Source organism: Chiloscyllium plagiosum, unplaced genomic scaffold (assembly GCF_037043375.1).
Source record: "Chiloscyllium plagiosum isolate Xiang-an unplaced genomic scaffold, Cpla_swu_hap1 HiC_scaffold_3, whole genome shotgun sequence".
Classification (NCBI taxonomy): Eukaryota; Metazoa; Chordata; class Chondrichthyes; order Orectolobiformes; family Hemiscylliidae; genus Chiloscyllium; species Chiloscyllium plagiosum.
In genome coordinates this window covers 128,259,040-128,280,111 of record NW_028270141.1, presented here as the reverse complement: position 1 = coordinate 128,280,111, position 21,072 = coordinate 128,259,040, and the positions used below count along the sequence as shown (strand labels likewise).

Genomic DNA, 21,072 nt, shown 5'->3' with positions numbered 1-21,072 from the left:
AAAACTCTGGTGCGGCCGCACTTGGAGTACTGTGTACAGATCTGGTCACCACATTATAAAAGGATGTGGAAGCTTTCGAAAGGGTGCAGAGGAGATTTACGAGGATGTTGCCTGGTATGGAGGGAAGGTTTTACGAGGAAAGGCTGAGGGACTTGATGCTGTTTTCGTTTGAGAGAAGAAGGTTGAGAGGTGACTTAATAGAGACATGTAAGATAATCAGAGGGTTAGATAGGGTGGACAGGGAGAGCTTTTTTCCAAGTATGGTGACGGCGAGCACGGGGTGGGGGGGGGTGAGCATAGCTTTAAATTGAGGGGTCATAGATATAGGACAGATGTCAGAGGTAGTTTCTTTACTCAGAGAGTAGTAAGGGTATGGAATGCTTTGCCTGCAACGGTAGTAGATTCGCCAACTTTAAGTACATTTAAGTCGTCATTGGACAAGCGTATGGACGTACATGGAATATTGTAAGTTAAGATGGACTTCAGATTGGTATGACAGGTCGGTGCAACATCAAGGGCTGAAGGGCCTGTACTGTGCTGTAATGTTCTATGTTATTGGATGAAAACTGAAAATGATAATTCAGGAAAGCTGAATAATAAAGTTAGGAGCGCATCATCTGTTCAAAGTCAATACTGTTTAAAGATCCTTGAGAAACTATTTCGCTGATTTTAAGATTATAATTAGTGGGTTAGGTTAAAGGGAATCAGTATCTTTAGAACACTTAAACTTCCAAAGTCTTTTGATAAAGTTGTTCTCAAAGGACTAATTTGAAAGTTGGAGGTAAAATATTGGCATGGATGAAGAATTAGGAGAAAGTGAGGACTGCAGATGCTGGAGAACAGAGCTTAAAAATCTGTTGCTGGAAAAGCGCAGCAGGTCAGGCAGCATCAAAGGAACAGGAGAATCGATGTTTCGGGCATAAGCTCTTCTTCAGGAACGATGAAGAATTGGTTACTGAAGAAAAAGTAGGAAGTAGAAATGAAAGTCACATTTTCATGTTGACAAGTATGCTCTGGATGCTCTGGATATAAGTGCTGAGATAAAAACAATGACTGCAGATGCTGGAAACCAGATTTTGGATTAGTGGTGCTGGAAGAGCACAGCAGTTCAGGCAGCATCTGAGGAGCAGCAAAATCGACGTTTCATCAGTGCTGAGGACCCAGATATTAGAAGAAAAGAAGGTGATCCCATTGCAACATCCAAGTTGCTGTTGACACTTGGGAGAGTGAATTCTGAGAAACTGTCTGTCTTGGCTGGAGAATCTGGAAATGCTGGCCTGGATTTTCATCTGAAAATGGAAAGTGAGAGTTGTCTCCCTTGCGCTGGGAGAAAATGACAAGGAAGACACTCAGAATGTCAGCTGTGGGCTGCTGCCAGGCCATGAACCTGGGAAAAAGTTTGGAGGCAGCCTTTTCATCCCAGTTCCAATAAAAACAGAAAAACCCTACAGTCTTTACCCCAAACCCATTCCCCCATCCCATCCAATCTCCTCCGACCTCCCGTGCAAACCACAAACAACCCCTACAGTTTCTCGTATGCCCAGGTCAATGTATGTCCCTCAAACAAACTCTGTAGTCCCTCAAGTTCCCAATGCTAGGGAGCACCACTGCCTATTTACCCACTGTACACTGTACAGAAGCAATGAACCACACATTGACAGCAGGTTTTGTGAAAAATTATTTCTTAACAAGTGTATTCATTCATAACATTCCACTCCGTTAAAATAAACCTCTTCCTACAACAGGGCAAAAATAGTGGCAATCATCAAAATCCATCACCGCTTTAATTGTAGAAACCTCAAACACTTAAACTCTTAACCTCATATTGTGAATAAGTATTGTAAAGGTGACAATAGCACTCGTCAGAGTTGTCAGTCAGGCAGCAGCAGGTGGAGAAGTCAACGTTTCAGGAGTAACCCTTCTTCAGTCCTGATGTCACCTGTAGTGTGACATGAACCCAAGGTCCCGGTTGATGCCATTCTCATGGGTACCAAACTTGGCTATCAGCCTCTGCTTGGCATTGTTGCATATCCCAAAGTCCGCCTTGGAGGATGGTCACCCAAAGATATGAGGCTAAGTGTCCTTGACCGCTGAAGTGTCCCCCGACTGGGAGGGAACAGCCATATCTGGCGATTGTTGCATGTTGTCCATTCTTTCATTGTTGTAGTGCCTGCTTGGTCTCTTCAGTGGACCATGCCTCAAGGCATCCTTGCCTGCACTATATAAACCTGACAACATTGACCAAGTGTGCAGGCAGTGAATCCCAGGGCGGAGGTGCGGGAAGTGGAGGAAATGAGTTGAAGGGCATTGTTGACCACGTTGGAGGAGAAATTGCGGTCCTTGTAGTAGGAGGTCATCTGGGATTTTCTGGAGTGGAATTGGTCCTCCTGGGAGCAGCACTTCCTGCATTTCCACCATTCAACCCCACCTCCCCAATCGCAACAAGGACAGAACTACCCCTGTCTTCACGTTCCAACCTACCAACCTCCGGATGCAATGCATCATCGTCCACCACTTCTGCCACCTACAGTCAGATCCCACCACCTCCCCACTCCTTTCAGCACTCTGAGGAAACCATTCCCTCCACAACTCCCTCGTTAGGTCCACGGCCCCCACCAACCCACCCTCCATTCCCGGCACCTTCCCTTGCCACTGCAAGGGCGTAAAACCTGTGCCCATACCTCCCTCCTCACTTCCATCCAAGGCCCCACATCTGGCAGAGATTTTCCTGCACCTGCAAACACCTCATCTACTATGTCCGTTGCTCTCGATGTGGTCTCCTCTACACTGCGGAGACAGGACGCCAACTTGCAGAACGTTTCTGAGAATATCTCTGGGACACACACACACTAAACAACCCCACCTCCCTGTGGCCGATCACTTCAATTCCCCCTAATACTTCACCAAGGACATGAAAGTCCTGGGCCTCCTCCATCACAAATCCAAGCCATCTGACAACTGGAGGGAGAACACCTCATCTTCCACCTTGGGACCCTCCAACCACACGGGATCAGTGTCGATTTTACCAGTTTCCTCATCTCCCCTCCCATCTTATCCCAGGTCCAATCCTCCAACTTAGCACCACCCTCTTGAACTGTCCTACCTGTCCATCTTCCTTTCCACCTGTCCGCTCCATCTTCCACTCTGACCTATCACCATCACCCTCCACCTTCATCCTCCAATTGCATTCCTAGCTATCTTCTCTCCAGCTCTACCCACTCCTGTTTCTTTCTCAGACCCCCTTGAGGGCCCCCATTCCTGATGAAAAGTTTATGCAAGAAACATCGACTGTCCTGCTCTTCGGATGCTGCCTGACCTGCTGTGCTTCTCCAGCACCACACTTTTGACTCTGATCTCCAGCATCTGCACTTTCTCTGAGTAGAGTATGTACATGTCCCCACATTGGGAATTTGATCAATTTCACCAACATCCATTCTCAGAAATCCTGGGATCCTATTTATAAACACTGACCTCTATTGGCAGTCTATCATTTTATCTCCAACCAACAAAACAGCATTTACTGAAGAATCTCAATTACCTGAAGGACACGAGCAGGGAATATTTTGCTCCGTTAATCAAATGCCAGACAATCAAATGCCGGATGACATAATTTTTACATTCTTCATGTAAAATTATTCAACTATGTTCGCCCCAAAATTCCGAGCGGGAGTCAGTTGTTGCCACCAACTCAACTTCCACCACTCCCCCTGACCTGACAACACCCCAACATGATGTGTCAGAGTGGACAAACTCCCTCAACCTGACATCCATGACTCAGCTGGACCTGGAATTCCCTCAACTCCCACCATTCCATGGAGATGGCAGATTCCCCACCACTGACACCTATCCTCAGCCGACCCTGGCAGACCTGACACCCCCTCCCACTCAGACACTAAGCTCAGCTTTCTTGTCCTTACTTGATAGCCAAACACCTCACCCTTACTCCCTTACAGACCCAACAGACCCTTATTCCCCCTCCCTCACCCACCTGCCACCTTTCAGCCCAACCCATCAACCTCTTCCTCATACGACAATTCCTCCATTGTCGGATGGCTTGGTTACTTAGCTCGGTTGAGTAGATTGAGTTTTTTTAAAAATGTAGTTGTCGTGGAGAAAATGTAGAGAATCACTAGGAGACGCAGAGAGTTCTTCAAGAAGTAGGTCTTTTATTTGCAAATGAAAAACCGTGACACTCAGAAAGCAGATTCTCGAATGCCCACGAACCTCAGGGTGCGTGGTTTTTAATTTTTTTTATCATGTTTCTGTTAGCTTATCAGCATGTCCAACTATACTCATCAAAAGTACCTCACTCTAGCTACACAATAAACCAGTGATTTTAGTCCCATTAACTCTTCAGTTGTGCTTATATAGTTTTTCCTACATTCGACTTAATATTATTCTAATGGCACGGTTCGATGTTTAGTGTCAGCTTCTGCAACAATGATTTTTCATTCCAGACCCTACTAAATATTTTCCTAATGTCATGGTTAGATATTTATTATCAAGTCTACTACAGTGGTGTTCCATTCCAGACTAACCTTTCATGATTAGATATTTAGCTATTCCATCTATTATAATAGATTCCTGTCTCAAGCTGACTCTACTAACTACTAATTAGATATTTAATGTTATGCCACACCGATGTATGGAGCCAATCCTGCCATGATGATATTTAGCAGGGAGGCTAACTTTACAAACTATGTTATCTCAACCCGCCACAGTGACCTTTCACCCTCAACCTTACTCTGTAATTGGTGTAAGAGCATTTCAATATTCTTATCCCATTCTGCATTCCACACACCCCTGCAACAGATTGACAGTGGTCTCCATGTTTTAATCCTTCTTTTGCTTTCATGCTCTTTGTCTTCCATATTCCCCTCTTTGAGACCTACTGGTCTTACCTAGAGAAAGACGACAATAAGCTCAGACCCTCTGATGCCCAACACGGACTAAATAAGTTTCTTAGTCTGAGGTTTAAAGGATTCTTCCTCCATTCCTGGGGTCCCTTGGACCAAAAACCTGTCCTCCAATAACCAGAACAGGAAAAAAATCCCAAAAGCACAAAGCCGGTCGGGAAGGTAAGTGATTGCTATTAGAGTGAGTGTGTTCTAGACCCCAGGTCCTACAAAGTAGGGCCTTCCTCCCTCCTGCCTCCTCTAACCTAAATTAAAATTCCACAGACTTGCCCCAAAAAGAGGGTCCAAGGAAGTTCCTGTGGATTGAAGAGTGAGGCTTTAGCTCAGGAGTCTTTGACAAGAAGGTTGAGTGAAGTGATTACGCCACAGTTAAAGAGGGTGAAGACATGACTGCCAAGCTGGTTCAGTGTGCTACTGCTTGATGTGGGAGGTCAACGACTCTGGTGTGTCTAGCTCGAATATGTGTGGAAAGTGTGTGCACATTCAGCTACTGACAGAGCATATCGCAGCACTGATGAAAGAACTCGAGGACCTTAGGCTCATCCGAGAGAACGAGATCTTTCTGGACAAGACCTTCAGCGAGGTTATTACACCAATCGTACCAGAAGCAAGCAGACGATGAGGAAGGCAGAGAGGAGACAGGTGCAAGAGACCCCGGGCGAAGTACCTGTCAGGAACAAGTTGAATCTTTTGGAAACAGTAGAGACAGATGACACTGCCAGTCCGCGAGGCGGCCAGGTCTGTCAATCAAAAGTTGGCGCAGAGGCAGAACGGAAGAGTCATACATCGCACAGAGCCGTGGTAATAGGGGTCTCCATAGTGAGAGGAACTGACTGGGGTTTTTGTGGCAGCAGGCGGGACTTAAGGATGGTCTGTTGCCTTCCTGGTGCCAGGGTTAAAGACATCACAGACAGAGTGCAGGAAATCCTCAAGGACGAAGGTGAAGAGCCAGAGGTGGTGGTACATGTCGTCACAAATGATGTCGGGAAGAAGAGGAGGAACATACTACAGAAGTTGCAGGATCAGTTCATTCCAAAAAGGAAGAAAGATTCTAGGAGGAGGCATGGGTGGCCGTGGCTGACGAGGGAAGTTAAGAAACATATAAAGTTAAAAAAGAAAAAGTATAACATAGCAAAGATAAGTGGGAAAACGGAGGACTGGGAAGCTTTTAAAGAACAACAGAGGATTACTAAGAAGGAAATACACAGAGAAAAACTGAGGTATGAAGGTAAACTGGCCAATAATATAAAGGAGGATAGTAAAAGTTTTTTTAGGTATGTGAAAGGGAAAAAAATGGTTAAGACTAAAATTGGACCCTTGAAGACAGAAACAGGGGAATATATTGTGGGTGGCACGGTGGCACAGTGGTTAGCACTGCTGCCTCACAGCGCCAGAGACCCGGGTTCAATTCCCGACTCAGGCGACTGACTGTGTGGAGTTTGCACGTTCTCCCCGTGTCTGCGTGGGTTTCCTCCGGGTGCTCCGGTTTCCTCCCACAGTCCAAAGATGTGCAGGTTAGGTGAATTGGCCATGCTAAATTGCCCTTAGTGTTAGGTAATAAGGGGTAAATGTAGGGGTATGGGTGGGTTGCGCTTCGGCGGGTCGGTGTGGACTTGTTGGGCCGAAGGGCCTGTTTCCACACTGTAAGTAATCTAATCTAATCTAATATTACGGGGAACAAAGAAATGGCAGAAGAATTGAATTGCTACCTCAGATCTATGCTCACTGGGGAAGACACAAGCAATCTCCCTGAGGTATCAGTGGCTGGAGGACCTGAACTTAAGGGAATTTATATTTGCCAGGAATTAGTGTTGGAGAGATTGTTAGGTCTGAAGGTTGATAAGTCCCCGGGGCCTAATGGTCTACATCCCAGGGTACTGAAGGAGGTGGCTCGAGAAATCGTGGATGCCCTGGTGATTATTTTCCAAAGTTCGATAGATTCGGGATCAGTTCCTGCGGATTGGAGGGTGGCTAATGTACAACTTTTTAAGAAAGGTGGGAGAGAGAAAACAGGAAATTATATACCAGTTAGTCTGACCTCAGTGTGGGAAAGATGCTGAAGTCTATTGTAAAGGATGAAATTACGACATATCTAGATAGTAGTAACAGGATAGGTCAGAGTCAGCATGGATTTATGAAGGGGAAATCATGCTTGGCTAATCTTCTGGAATTTTTTGAGGATGTAACTCTGTAGATGAACAAGGGAGATCCAGTAGATGTAGTGTACCTGGACTTACAGAAAGCTTTTGACAAAGTCCCACATAGGAGGTTAGCGAGCAAAATTAGGACGCATGGTATTGGGGGCAAAGTACTCACTTGGATTGAAAGTTGATTGGCTGATAGGAAACAAAGAGTAGTGATAAACAGCTCCATTTCTGAATGGCAGGCAGTGACCAGTGGGGTACCGCAAGGATCAGTACTGTGACCGCAGCTTTTTACACTACATGTTAATGATATAGAAGGTGGTATTAGCAATAACATTAGCAAATTTGCTGATGATACTAAGCTGGGTGGCAGGGTGAAATGTTATGAGGATGTTGGGAGATTACAGGGTGACCTGGACAAGTTAGGTGAGTGGTCAGATGCATGGCGGATGCAGTTTAATGTGGATAAATGTATGGTTATCTACTTTGGTGGCAAGAACAGGAAGGCAGATTACTACCTAAATGGAATCAGTTTAGGTAAAGAGGCAGTACAGAGAGATCTTGGTGTTCTTGTACACCAGTCAATGAAGGTAAGCATGCAGGTACAGCAGGTAGTGAAGAAGGCTAATAGCATGCTGGCCTTCATAACAAGAGGGATTGAGTATAGAAGCAAAGAGGTTCTTCTGCAGCTGTACAGAGCCCTGGTGAGACCACACCTGGAGTACTGTGTGCAGTTCTGGTCTCCAAATTTGAGGAAAGACATTCTGGCTATTGAGGGAGTGCAGCGTAGGTTCACGAGGTCAATTCCTAGAATGGCAGGATTACCTTACATTGAAAGACTGGAGCGACTGGGTTTGTATACCCTTGAGTTTATAAGACTGAGAGGGGATCTGATTGAGACATATAAGATTATTAAAGGATTGGATACTCTGGAGGCAGGAAACATGTTTCTGCTGATGGGTGAGCGCCGAACCAGAGGACACAGCTTAAAAATATGGGGTAGACCATTTAGGACAGAGATGAGGAGAAACTTCTTCACCCAGAGAGTGGTGGCTGTGTGGAATGCTCTGCCCAGAGGGCAGTGGAGTCCCAGTCTCTGGATTCATTTAAGAAAGAGTTGGATAGAGCTCTCAAGGATAGTGGAATCAAGGGTTATGGAGATAAGGCAGGAACAGGATACTGATTAAGGATGATCAGCCATGATCATATTGAATGGTGGTGCAGGCTCGAAGGGCAGAATGGCCTACTCCTGCACCTATTGTTTATTGTCTATTATCCCTCGCAATCTAGGACCCGCGCGTTCTTCAGAAGTATCATCGATATCCTCATGTGGACATTTTCCTTGCACTGTAGTGGTTGTCAGATTATAATAGTAAAGCGCTGGGGCTCTGTCAGAATAGGAAGCACTTCCAGGGGTAGCTGAAATGACCATAAGTTGCCGTGTGGTGACGCAAACTAAAAAAGACTGAATAAAAGGTAAAGCGCAACAAAAGACGAAGGCAACTACAAGTAAAACTGCATCTATAATAAGACCAATCTTGACAAACCATCCTCCCCAAGACCCTAATATGTCATTCAACCAATCAAAAGCCTGATGACCAAATCCCTCATTGTCTTTTCGCCCCTGTCTTAGATCCTTCAGTTTTTCTATTGCTTTAATAAAAGATCCCCAGGGCTAGTGTTGTTAGGTATAAAGGTACAGCAATGCTCCCCAGACGTTACACAAACCCTGCCTTTTTCTGTTAGTATCCAGTATAAGGCCTGTCTGTTTGCCATGTCATTTTGGTTGTAACATCCAATTGCTCCAAGCTCGACCCTTCATAGGCACTGGCATAGGTCAACCTGTAAGCATCTCATGTGGTGTTAGATTGGTCATGCAATTATTCTGCATGCGATAACTCATTAGCGCTAGCGCCAGCTCATCAACCTAATTAAGGTTGGTGCTTGCACAGATCTTGCTTAATTTGGCTTTCAATGTCCCATTAATCTTTTCCATCATACCCTGTGACTGGGGATGATACACGTAGGTAAAAACAATGACTGCAGATGCTGGAAACCAGATTCTGGATTAGTGGTGCTGGAAGAGCACAGCAGTTCAGGCAGCATCCAAGGAAATTCGAAATTGACGTTTCGGGCAAAAGCCCTTCATCAGGAATAAAGGCAGTGAGCCTGAAGCGTGGAGAGATAAGCTAGAGAAGGGTGGGGGTGGGGAGAAAGTAGTATAGAGTACAATGGGTGAGTGGGATAGGGGATGAAGGTGATAGGTCAGGGAGGAGAGGATAGGTGGAAAAGGAGATTGGCAGGTAGGACAAGTCATGGGAATAGTGCTGAGCTGGAAGTTTGGAACTAGGGTGAGGTAGGGGAAGGGGAAATGAGGAACCTGAAGTCCACATTGATGCCCTGGGGTTGAGGTGTTCCGAGGCAGAAGATGAGGCGTTCCCTAAAGTGCTCTGCTAGGAGGCGTCCAGTCTCCCCAATGTAGAGGAGACCGCATCGGGAGCAACGGATACAATAAATGATATTAGTGGATGTGCAAGTAAAACTTTGATGGATGTGGAAGGCTCCTTTAGGGCCTTGGATAGAGGTGAGGGAGGAGGTGTGGGCACAGGTTTTACAGTTCCTGTGGTGGCAGGGGAAAGTGCCAGGATGGGAGGGTGGGTTGTAGGGGGGCGTGGACCTGACCAGGTAGTCACGGAGGGAACGGTCTTTGCGGAAGGCGGAAAGGGGTGGGGAGGGAAATATATTCCTGGTGGTGGGGTCTGTTTGGAGGTGGCAGAAATGTCGGCGGATGATTTGGTTTATGCGAAGGTTAGTAGGGTGGAAGGTGAGCACCGGGGCGTTCTGTCCTTGTTACGGGTGGAGGGGTGGGGTCTGAGGGCGGAGATGCGGGATGTGGATGAGATTCGTTGGATACACGCACCCAACCCTTTGTTAGATTCTGAAAGACTGCAGCACCAACTTTACTTTCTGAATGAAGGCACACCCATTGTCTGAACTGATTTCCGACGGTATACCAAACCTTGCGATAACTTAGTTCATCAGAAATTTCACGACTGTTCCAGCTCCTGCATCTTTGGAAGGGACAGTTTCTACCCATTGACTAAACCTATCAATCCCCACTCACATGTACCTTTTCCCTCTCACCTTTTTTATCATGTCCACATAGTCAATTACTAAATGCTTGAATGGCCCTTCCGGCACTGGTATGTGTCCTAAAGGGGTTGTTATCCCCTTCCTAATATTGTACTGTGCACACACCTCACATTGTGACAATAAATAGTCCACTGAAGCCTGCAGATATGGTGACCAGAAACCATCCCGCTTTATCTTCCTCAGCACTTCCCCTAGCGCACAGTGATCCAATCCATGCACCTCTGAAATAAGAAATGTCAACAGTGGGGTGGGTGCTACCCATAAACCTTCCTCTGTGGTCCATAAGCCTTCTTGATTCTGCCCAGCACCCCTCTGCTTCCATAGTGTTTGCTCAGCCAGGGTAGCCCTCCCCTATATATCAATAAGGTCCTCTATCATCGGTTCTGGATTTATCTGCACCTGAGGCGCAATAACAGATGAAGAACAACCCGAAGCCATCTTAGCTGCGTCCACTGCCTGATTACCCATTATCACCATATCGCTGCCTTTTCTGTGTGTTTGGCACTTAATGATAGCTAGTGCCTTTGGCTTCATCATTGTAGTCATCAACTCTACAATCTGCTGGCAGTGTTATATGGGATCCTCATTACTCTTCTTAAAGCTTCTTTGCTTCCACACTGCCCCAAGCAGGTGGCATACCCCATGTGCATAAGCCGAATAAGTATAAATGTCAGCTTCTTTACCCTCCATCATTTCACAGGCTGCCATCAATGCCTTAAGTTCAGCCAACTGAGCTGAACACAACTGTGGGCAAGTTTCCAGTTTGATTGTCCTATATTGGGACTGGTCCTGTCTTACAACTGAGTACCCATCATGATTCCCATCATAATCCCTCTATCAAGAACCATCCACAAATAGAACCTCCTTATCTGCATCAAGCAGTGGCTTGGGCTGTAAATCAGCCCTCAGTTTGGCAAATGCAGTCACTTCCCTTGGGGGCTCTCCCTCATACATAAGTGGCACATAGTCCACTATGTTCCTTGTCGTACACTTATGTATGGTTATGGTGGGAAATGTCAGCAGCATCCCATATGCTAGTATTCTAGCTGGCGTCAGTACAAATTTCCCTTTCTCCAATAACTCTGCCACCTTATGATAAATGTATAGGATGACGGGGTAACCCATTGTTACTGAGGATGCTTTTTCATATGCAAAATAGGCAGCCACCAATCCCTGATCGCATGGTGGATAGCCCTGAGCTACTTCATCTCGTCGGGTGCTATAGTAAGCAATTGGCTGCATGCGTCTCCCTACACTCGCCTCCTGCATTAGTACTGCAACTGCATAGCCTGTCCGCCTGTTTGACACATAAAGGTGAAAAAAATTGTCGTAATCAGGCAAGGCCAATGCTGAGGCTGACAGCAAGGCTCATTTAAGGGTATTGAAAGCTGTAATAGCCTCTTCATTCCATTGCAAAGCGCCCCTTAAACATGAATGTCCGACATCCTTCATCCTTCCTTAAGGATGCCGTAATCTCAGCATACTCCTCAATCTAATCTGCACCAAATCCTGTCATGCCCAAGAATGTCATCATTTGCCCTACTGTCTCTGGCCTAGGAATTTTAACAATTGCTTCAGTCTGACTTGGTGCAATTGCCTTCGTGCCCTTAGCAACCAGGCAAAAGTGAGGACCGCAGATGCTAGAGATCAGAGTCTAGATTAGAATGGTGCTGGAAAAGCACAGCAGGTCAGGCAGTATCCGAGGAGCAGGAAAATCAACGTTTTGGGCACCAATGAAGGTCTTTTGCCCAACATGTCAATTTTCCTGCTCCTCGGATGCTGCCTGACCTGCTGTGCTTTTCCAGCACCACTCTAATCTAGGCCCTTAGCAACCAGCCTACCCAAATAGTCAATCTGCTATTTGTAAAAGAAGAAAAGGGTATCTTGCTCACACAGTTTCTGACTATCTGAACAGACAATCATCAACATACTGTATCAGAGTACTTTCTAAAGTCAGACCCTCCAGTTCTGATTTTAACACCTGGTTGAATACATACAGTGAATGCGTAAACCCCTGGGGCATTCTTGTCTAAGTGTATTGCTGACCTTTGTACATAAAAGCAAACAGATACCGGTAGTGTTCTGCTAGGGGAATGCTAAAAAAAAGCAGAACATAAACCTACCACCGAGAAGCAAACTGCCTGTGGGGGCACATTAGTTAGCAGTCTGTGCCGATTAGGAACAACTGCTGGCCAATCCCCCACTACCTCATTTATAGCTCTTAAATCATGTACAAGTCTCCATTTTGACCCGCCTGCCTTTAAAACTGGTAACATGGAGTGTTGTAGGGTCTACAAGTTTCTTTAAGTATCCCTGCCTTCAGCAATCCTTGTATTGTTGCTGCTATTCCCTCTATTGCCTCTGGTTTTAAAGGATTTTTTTTATTTCAAAAATATACTTTATTCATAAAATAATTTGATGGTCTGTACAGTTGGTCATGCCACACATATGTAAACATGTACATACAGAGATCAAAACTTATCATTTTTATACAGGTCTGTACATTTTTTGATCATATGTCCATATAATTAGCTGAGGCGTCAGCAGAGCCCAAATGACTGCATGGCCCCCCTGTTCTTCGTTAGGCAGGCAGACTTTACACAGTGGTCTTTCCCCACCGTGCCTTGGCGGCAGCTGCCCCAAGCTTCAGCGCGTCCCTCAACACGTAGTCCTGGACCATGGAATGTGCCAGTCTGCAACACTCAGTTTTTAAAGGATACTGCGGTCTCCTAGGCAGAATAGCTCTTGGGTTCAACCTTATTTCCACTGGGCTAGCTGATCTCACTCTCCCCACATCTGTATCATGCTGTGACCACAAAGTGGCTGGTAATGTATCCAATTGCTCATTACCATATTGATCACCTTCCTCCACTGTCACTGGCATACTCCGCTGGGGTGTTACCTTGACTTCTTTTGGATTCCCTGTCAGCTAGCAGCATGCTAGGATTTTAATATCACTGCCATCCCCGTATTCCCAAACCCCTGTGAGTTGTGAGTATATGCCATTCCCTAACTGTTTCTACATGCCTGGCCATAGGTCCGAAATCTTTAGATTGATATCCCTTATTTACCAGTAAGGTTACATATGGTGCTGTGCCTGGTACACTATACCACTTTTCCAGGAACACATTTCTCTCTATTTGCAGGATCACTCCTTGCTCCCTTATTGCTATTGCTTCACTTCTCAAATGTTGTGGAGCAGTGACTTCCTGCTGCCACTGCCTCTCTAACACCTCATCCTGAGACTCATCAAATATCACTGTACCCAGTGCAGTTCAAACTTAGGTGGTCAACACTTCTGCTTACCACACCTCCCAAATGTCTTGAATATCACCTGCTATACCCCCTGTCCAATAAACATTAACATGTTTAACTTCTTGCATCACTAATTGTGTATTGACCTTTTAAACAACCATGCCCTGCTGTGTGCACTCCAATCTTTTTGCTCACAGTATTAACAAGTTAATTGGCGTCTCTTTAGACACTAATATTGGCAGAACTATCTCCCTACCTTCCATTTTTAATCTTACTGGAGCTGTAAATCAAGTTAACTATGAATTCCCTGATAACCCAACAGTTTTAACATATTTACTTGACATGGGAAGGTGAGAAGCATACCGCGGCTGTCCACAAGTTTATATAGCTCCAATATCTATCATCACCGGTGTCTGCTGCCCTTCGATATTAACTTGTATTACTGGTTCTTGATCAGCCTCCCATGCTATTACAGGGTAGTGCCCCTTCCCTCCTAGATTCTCAGGGCATCCTGAGCACATCCCATACAGGTAAGCAGGTCCTGCTGGGCCTGTAGGCTTCTGGGAAGTGGCCACTGGGGATTCCTGTTGTCTAAGCCCACTGTGGGACAGAGTGGGCCCGGTCCAATAAGGGTAATTCCTCCTAAAGTGGCCCAGTTAATGGCATCCCCAGCACATCATTTCTGGCCCCCACCGGAGCCTGATTATTTATCATGTCCCTTAGGCCCCCATTCCTACAGCCCTGTCCTTGGGGACCCCAGTTCTGTTTAGGCTGTTGTTTAAATCTGCCCTGCCCTGGATACGTCACCTGCAGGAAAGCTTCTCTAAATACCTCCATTGCTGGCATGGGACTTTCTGGCCCCTATCCGACTACCTGATAGGACCCCCCCCACCCCCCCTTGCGCTGGCACTTGGTTCATGCCAGTGTTGATTACTGTGTCGGTTCGTACTAGCAACACCTTTTTAGCCTTCTCTTTTTCTTTCTTTTTAAGCTCTTTGAGCTGCATTTGCGCCAGCTTCCTTTGCAACTCCTCCAGACAGTTTCTCTTTGTCTTTTCAAAAACTTTCAAATTCATGAGCTACATGATCTCTAAATTCCTGGTGGCTCATTGATGATGTCAGACTCACCACCTCCTCCAGTCTTGACCTGACTTGGGAGAGCATTGCCTCAATGAAGAAATTTTGGTACATTGTGGTCAGCAACTGATTAATCTGTATATCTTACTCTGTTTCCCGCCTCCACTTTCTTAACTGTTTCTCGAAGTAGGCCGCCACGTTTTCACTTTCTCCCAGTGGATCCCCTCTCAAAGCCTGGGGGTGATTTTGGGTGGATAACAGTCTTTTAAGGCTTGCTATACATTCTGTCTCACTCGAACAAACCCGACCCCATCAATCATTGGATTGTCTGCTACATTTTTCAAACAGGCTTGGACTATTATTTCCTTTAACTTTGGGAACCCTACCAAACTCACCAGCAGTGCCTTCAAGTCTCCTAGAGCAAGCAATCACCCTGTGGTTTCACCTTTAAAAGCCCTGATTCACTTTCCCGCTCCCTCATGTAAACTGGGCAGCACATTCTTCAGCCCTTCCAGGTCCTGAATTCCCCAAGGAATGTACAGTGGGTTTCTCCTCTCGTTTACAAGCAGCAGTAGCATCCTTCCCAGTTGGCCCTTTTTCCCTTTACCTGAGCTACTTCTCAATAATTCCCCCTTGGGCTCTGAGTCTGATGCTATTTCCACTTCCTCCCATTCTTTAGGTACTGGAGATTTTTTCTTTCCTTGTCTCTCTTCATCCCTTTCCACTTCCTCTGCGTCACGTTCACTTCTTTTCTCATCAGCCCCCCTTTCATATCACCATGAGTATTGTTGTGGTTCTGTTCGCTGAGCTGGAAGTTTTTGTTGCAAACGTTTCGTCCCCTGGCTAGGCGACATCATCAGTGCTTGGGAGCCTCCTGCGAAGCGCTTCTTTGATGTTTCCTCCGGTGTTTATAGTGGTCTGTCCCTGCCGCTTCCGGTTGTCAGTTTCAGCTGTCCGCTGTAGTGGTTGGTATATTGGGTCCAGGTCGATGTGTTTGTTGATGGAATTTGTGGATGAATGCCATGCCTCTAGGAATTCCCTGGCTGTTCTCTGTCTGGCTTGCCCTATGATAGTAGTGTTGTCCCAGTCGAATTCATGTTGCTTGTTGTCTGCGTGTGTGGCTACTAAGGATAGCTGGTCGCGTCGTTTCGTGGCTAGTTGATGTTCATGTATGCGGATTGTTAGCTGTCTTCCTGTTTGTCCTATATAGTGTTTAGTGCAGTCCTTGCATGGTATTTTGTACACTACATTCGTCTTGCTCATGTTGGGTATTGGGTCCTTCGTTCTGGTGAGTTGTTGTCTGAGCGTGGCTGTTGGTTTGTGTGCCGTTGTGAGTCCTAGGGGTCGCAGTAGTCTGGCAGTCAGTTCCGAGATGCTCCTGATGTATGGTAGTGTGGCTAGTCCTTTTGGTTGTGGTATGTCCTCGTTCCGTGGTCTTTCTCTTAGGCATCTGTTGATGAAGTTGCGGGGGTATCCATTTTTGGCGAATACCTTGTATAGGTGTTCCTCTTCTTCTTTTTGCAGTTCTGGTGTACTGCAGTGTGTTGTGGCCCTTTTGAATAGTGTCCTGATGCAGCTTTGTTTGTGTGTGTTGGGGTGGTTACTTTCATAGTTTAGGACTTGGTCTGTGTGTGTGGCTTTCCTGTATACCCTTGTAGTGAATTCTCCGTCTGGTGTTCTCTGTACTATCACGTCTAGGAATGGGAGTTGGCTATCCTTTTCTTCTTCTCTCGTGAATCGGATTCCTGTGAGTGTGGCGTTGATGATCCGGTGTGTTTTTTTTTCATGTCAAGCAACATGAATTCGACTGGGACAACACTACTATCATAGGGCAAGCCAGACAGAGAACAGCCAGGGAATTCCTACAGGCATGGCATTCATCCACAAATTCCATCAACAAACACATTGACCTGGACCCAATATACCAACCACTACAGCGGACAGCTGAAACTGACAACCGGAAGCGGCAGGGACAGACCACTATAAACACCGGAGGAAACATCAAAGAAGCGCTTCGCAGGAGGCTCCCAAGCACTGATGATGTCGCCTAGCCAGGGGACGAAACGTTTGCAACAAAAACTTCCAGCTCGGCAAACAGAACCACAACGACGAGCACCCGAGCTACAAATCTTCGCACAGACTTTCAACCATGAGTATTCCTCAGCTGCTTTTTGTTCCCTTAGTCCACACAGCATACTAATCTCATGTTTCAGCTTTTCTTGCTCTCGTTACATAGCTTCCATTTGCTCCTGCCTGTCCCTTTTCTCTCTTTCTTTTCTTTCCCTCAGTTCAGACTAAGACTTTCTATAGGGATTTAAGGAATAAAAGAATGACGAGAGTAAGATTAGAGCCAATCAAAGATAGTAGTGGGAAGTTGTGTGTGGAGTCAGAGGAGATAAGGGGAAGCACTAAATGAATATTTTTTGACAGTATTCACTCTAGAAAATGACAATGTTGGCAAGGAGAATACTGAGACACAGGCTACTAGACTAGGTGGGACGGAGGTTCACAAGGAAGAGGTATTAGAAATCCTGCAGAGTATGAAAATAGAGAAGTCCCCTGGGCCGGATGGGATTTATCCTAGGATCCTCTGAGAAGCCAGGGAGGAGATTGCTGAGCCTTTGGCATTGATCTTTAAATCGTCATTGTCTACAGGAACAGTGCCAGAAGACTGGAGGATAGCAAATGTGGTTCCCCTGTTCAAGAATGGGAGTAGAGACAACCCTGGTAATTATAGACCAATGAGCCTTACTTCAGTTGTTGGTAAAGTGTTGGAAAAGGTTACAAGAGATAGGATTTATAATCATCTGGAAAAGAATAATTTGATTAGGGATAGTCAGCACGGTTTTGTGAAGGGTAGGCCGTGCCTCACAAACCTTATTGAGTTCTTTGAGAAGTTGATCAAACAGGTAGATGAGAGTAAACCGGTTGATGTGGTGTATATGGATTTCAGCAAGGCATTTGATAAGGTTCCCCACAGTAGGCTATTGTACAAAATGCGGAGGAATGGGATTGTGGGAGATATAGCAGTTTGGATCAGTAATTGGCTTGCTGAAAGAAGACAGAGGTTGGTGGTTGATGGGAAATGTTCATCCTGGAGTCCAGTTACTAGTGGTCTACCGCAAGGGTCGGTGTTGGGTCCACTGCTGTTCGTCATTTTTATAACCGACCTGGATGAGGACGTAGAAGGGTGGGTTAGTAAATTTGCAGATGACATTAAGGTCAGTGGAGTTATGGATAGTGACGAAGGATGTTGTAGGTTACAGAGAGACATAGATAAGCTGCAGAGCTGGGTTGAGGGGAGGCAAATGGAGTTTAATGCGGACAAGTGTGAGGTAACTCACTTTGGTCAGAGTAACACGAATGCAAAGTACTGGGCTAATGGTAAGATTCTCGGTAGTGTAGATGAGCAGAAAGATCTTGGTGTCCAGGTACACAGATCCTTGAATGTTGCCACCCAGGTTGACAGGGTTGTTAAGAAGGTGTACAGTGTTTTAGCTTTTATTAATAGAGGGATCGAGTTCCAGAACCATGCAGTTATGCTCCAGCTGTACAAAACTCTGTTGCGGTCGTACTTGGAGTATTGTGGACAGTTCTGGTCACCGCATTAGATGAAGGATGTAGAAGCTTTGGAAAGGGTGCAGAGGAGATTTACGAGGATGTTGCCTGGTATGGAGGGAATGTCTTACAAGGAAAGGCTGAAGGACTTGAGGCTGTTTTTGTTAGAGAGAAGAAGGTTGAGAGGTGACTTAATAGAGACATATATGATAATCAGAGGGTTAGATAGGGTGGACAGGGAGAGCCTTTTTCCAAGTATGGGGACGGCAAGCAAAAGGGGACATAGCTTTAAATTGAGGGGTGAAATATATAGGACAGATGTCAGAGGTAATTTCTTTACTCAGCCAGTAGTAAGGGTATGGAATGCTTTGCCTGCAACGGTAGTATATTCGCCAACTTTAAGTACATTTAAGTCATCATTGGACAAGCATATGGACGTATATGGAATAGTGTAGGTTAGATGGGCTTCAGATTGGTATGACAGGTCGGTGCAACATCGAGGGCCGAATGGCCTGTACTGCGCTGTAATGTTCTATGTTCATTTTTGTCTTCTGTACTTCTGTCCCATTCTAACTGTCCCTCTATTTTTACTGCTCCCTTTATTACTGGACACTGCTTCAATGCCTCTACATTTGTGTGGGAAGGTCTATTCAGCTCCTCCACATCTGGGGGGGGGGGGGGGGGGGGGGGGGTGTGGGGTATCTGATTCCTGCTTTTCTGTTTCCCGTAACTGCTCAGCTTGTTCTTTCCAGCCTTCCTAGTCACCATGGGTGTCTGACAAGCTACCTTCCACTCCTGACTCTCTTTCCTGAAAAGTTTCAGTATTTGCATCACCTGATCCCTCTTTCGGTTCCTATTTTAGATTTCTCTTTCAGCTTATGGTTCTTAATTAGTCCTTCCATCTCATTGCACATATGAATATCAAAGGTATTCTCTTTTGGCCATTTAGTCACTTTCTTATGCTATTCAAGTCTGGTACAGCTTTGTCAACAGTATAAGCAATCCTTAACTTTATAACTTGCAATTGTCCTTTACCAATCTAACAATTCTTAAATGTTCTCAGTTAATAATTCTCATTCGTTCAGCTTAAACCAATCTAACACTGCACCAGCAAAATGCAGCAATCACTAATGGTTTCTTGAAAAATCTCTCTCTAAAAAAAAACACTATCTTAAATTCTTACAGTGCAAAATAAAATCAAACTACTCCAGGATCTCGAGCTCCAGGGAAACAAAATATAAACATTTAACCAACAACAAACAATTATGCATACAAACCAGATCACAATGGTTAAACTATGAAGTCTCTCTCTCTCACACACAGAAACTTTCTACTCACAGTCAAGAACTCAGCATTAAATCAATGGCTCTTTCTCTCTCATGCAGAGCCTTGTTGCGAACAGCCAAGAGCTTAGCAGTAAATCAATCTCTCTCTCTCTCTCTCTCTCATTCAGAGCCTTACTTAAACATACCCTTTGTTAATTTCCCAAACTACTGTCTCAGTATTATACAAGCCTTGTCTAAAACATTCAACAGTCTAGTAACATTTTAACACTATGACTATTTGCTACTATTTTACTTTTAATCATTCACTACAAATCTGCCAGCTTTCTAAACAGGTCTATCAGTTCTTTTAGTAAAACAATTCCCCCTTATTTATTTTGCCCTATCTGTTCAGGCCCTTGTTTCCATGAGACATTATCTATAGGGTCTTATATTCACCACGTGGAATGTTCACTACCACCATGTGGAAGTTTTATTAACACCACTTGGATTTTATTATCACCACATGGAATTTTCACTACCACCATGTGGAAGTTTTATTAACACCACTTGGATTTTATTATCACCACATGGAATTTTCACTACCACCATGTGGAAGTTTTGCTCGGGCAATTGCTACGTTCTATTCTTACTCACCTCTTACCCCACTGCGCAGTTTTCTTGACCAATTCTCCACATTTCCTTCATCCCTTTTTGACTCTGATCTCCTGTATCTGCAGTCCTCACTTTCTCCCAATTCAGTGTGTAGACCAGCAGGGGGTGAGAAGAAACAGCAAGCCTGAAGAAGGCTTACACCCAAAATGTTAACTTCTCCACCTCCTGATGCTGTCTGGCTTGCTGTGTTTTACTTTGGATTACAGCATCTGTGACTTGTTTCTCTGGATAATTTAGTGAAACTGGTTAGTTTATTTTAGTCTGACAACTCGGTGAAGCTAGCGAGTTCGTGAGATGAGGTGGCGATAGCTAGGTTGTTGGTTATCAAGGTTGCGAGAAGAAAGCGGGGGAGTGGGGCTGGGAAACGTCTCAGGCACGGCTGGCTGAGCAGACTGGATGGGCTGAACGGCCTCATCCCCGCTTCCCCTGAACCGCACGTGCGGGATGAAGCCGTTGGTTGACGTCACTGGAAGAGGACGGCGCGCGGGGGCGGGAGCTGTCTCGAGCTGCGGCTCCTTAAAGCGGAGCGGCTTCGGGGAGACTTTCAGGAGGAGGGGCCGGGGGAGGGGGGTTCGGGCTTTAAGGAGGTTATTGTTGTCGCTGTAAACTGCTGCTTTAGTCTGGGTTTACACTTTCCCAGGTTATCCGGCAGCATGTTCAGCTGGCTGGGGGCGCATGACCGCGGCAAGAAGGATCCCGAGGTATTTCAGACGGTGACGGACGGCCTGAAGAAGCTCTACAAAAGCAAACTGCTTCCCCTGGACGAACATTACCGCTTCCACGAGTTCCACTCGCCCGCCCTGGACAATGCGGATTTCGACAACAAGCCCATGCTGCTGCTGGTCGGTCAGTACTCCACCGGCAAGACCACCTTCATCAGGTGAGCACACACCAGCCGGACCCTCACTCACTCACTGTGCCCCCCTGGGTGAGAGGGAGAGGGTATTGCACAGGGAAATCAGGCTGCACTGACCCTCATTCACTCACTGTGCCCCCCTGGGTGAGAGGGAGAGGGTATTGCACAGGAAAATCA

The 21,072-nt window shown here is 45.8% G+C and overlaps 1 long non-coding RNA gene across 1 annotated transcript in view; it reads right to left on the bottom strand.

The window, feature by feature from the left end:
- Positions 1-20,154, bottom strand: part of LOC148151338 (uncharacterized) — a 69,093-nt gene extending 48,939 nt beyond the window's left edge. Inside the window, exon 1 of the long non-coding RNA XR_015751973.1 lies at positions 20,022-20,154. This is a non-coding gene — a long non-coding RNA (uncharacterized LOC148151338). The remainder of the gene's footprint in view (positions 1-20,021) is intronic.
- Between the last annotated feature and the right edge of the window lie 918 nt (positions 20,155-21,072).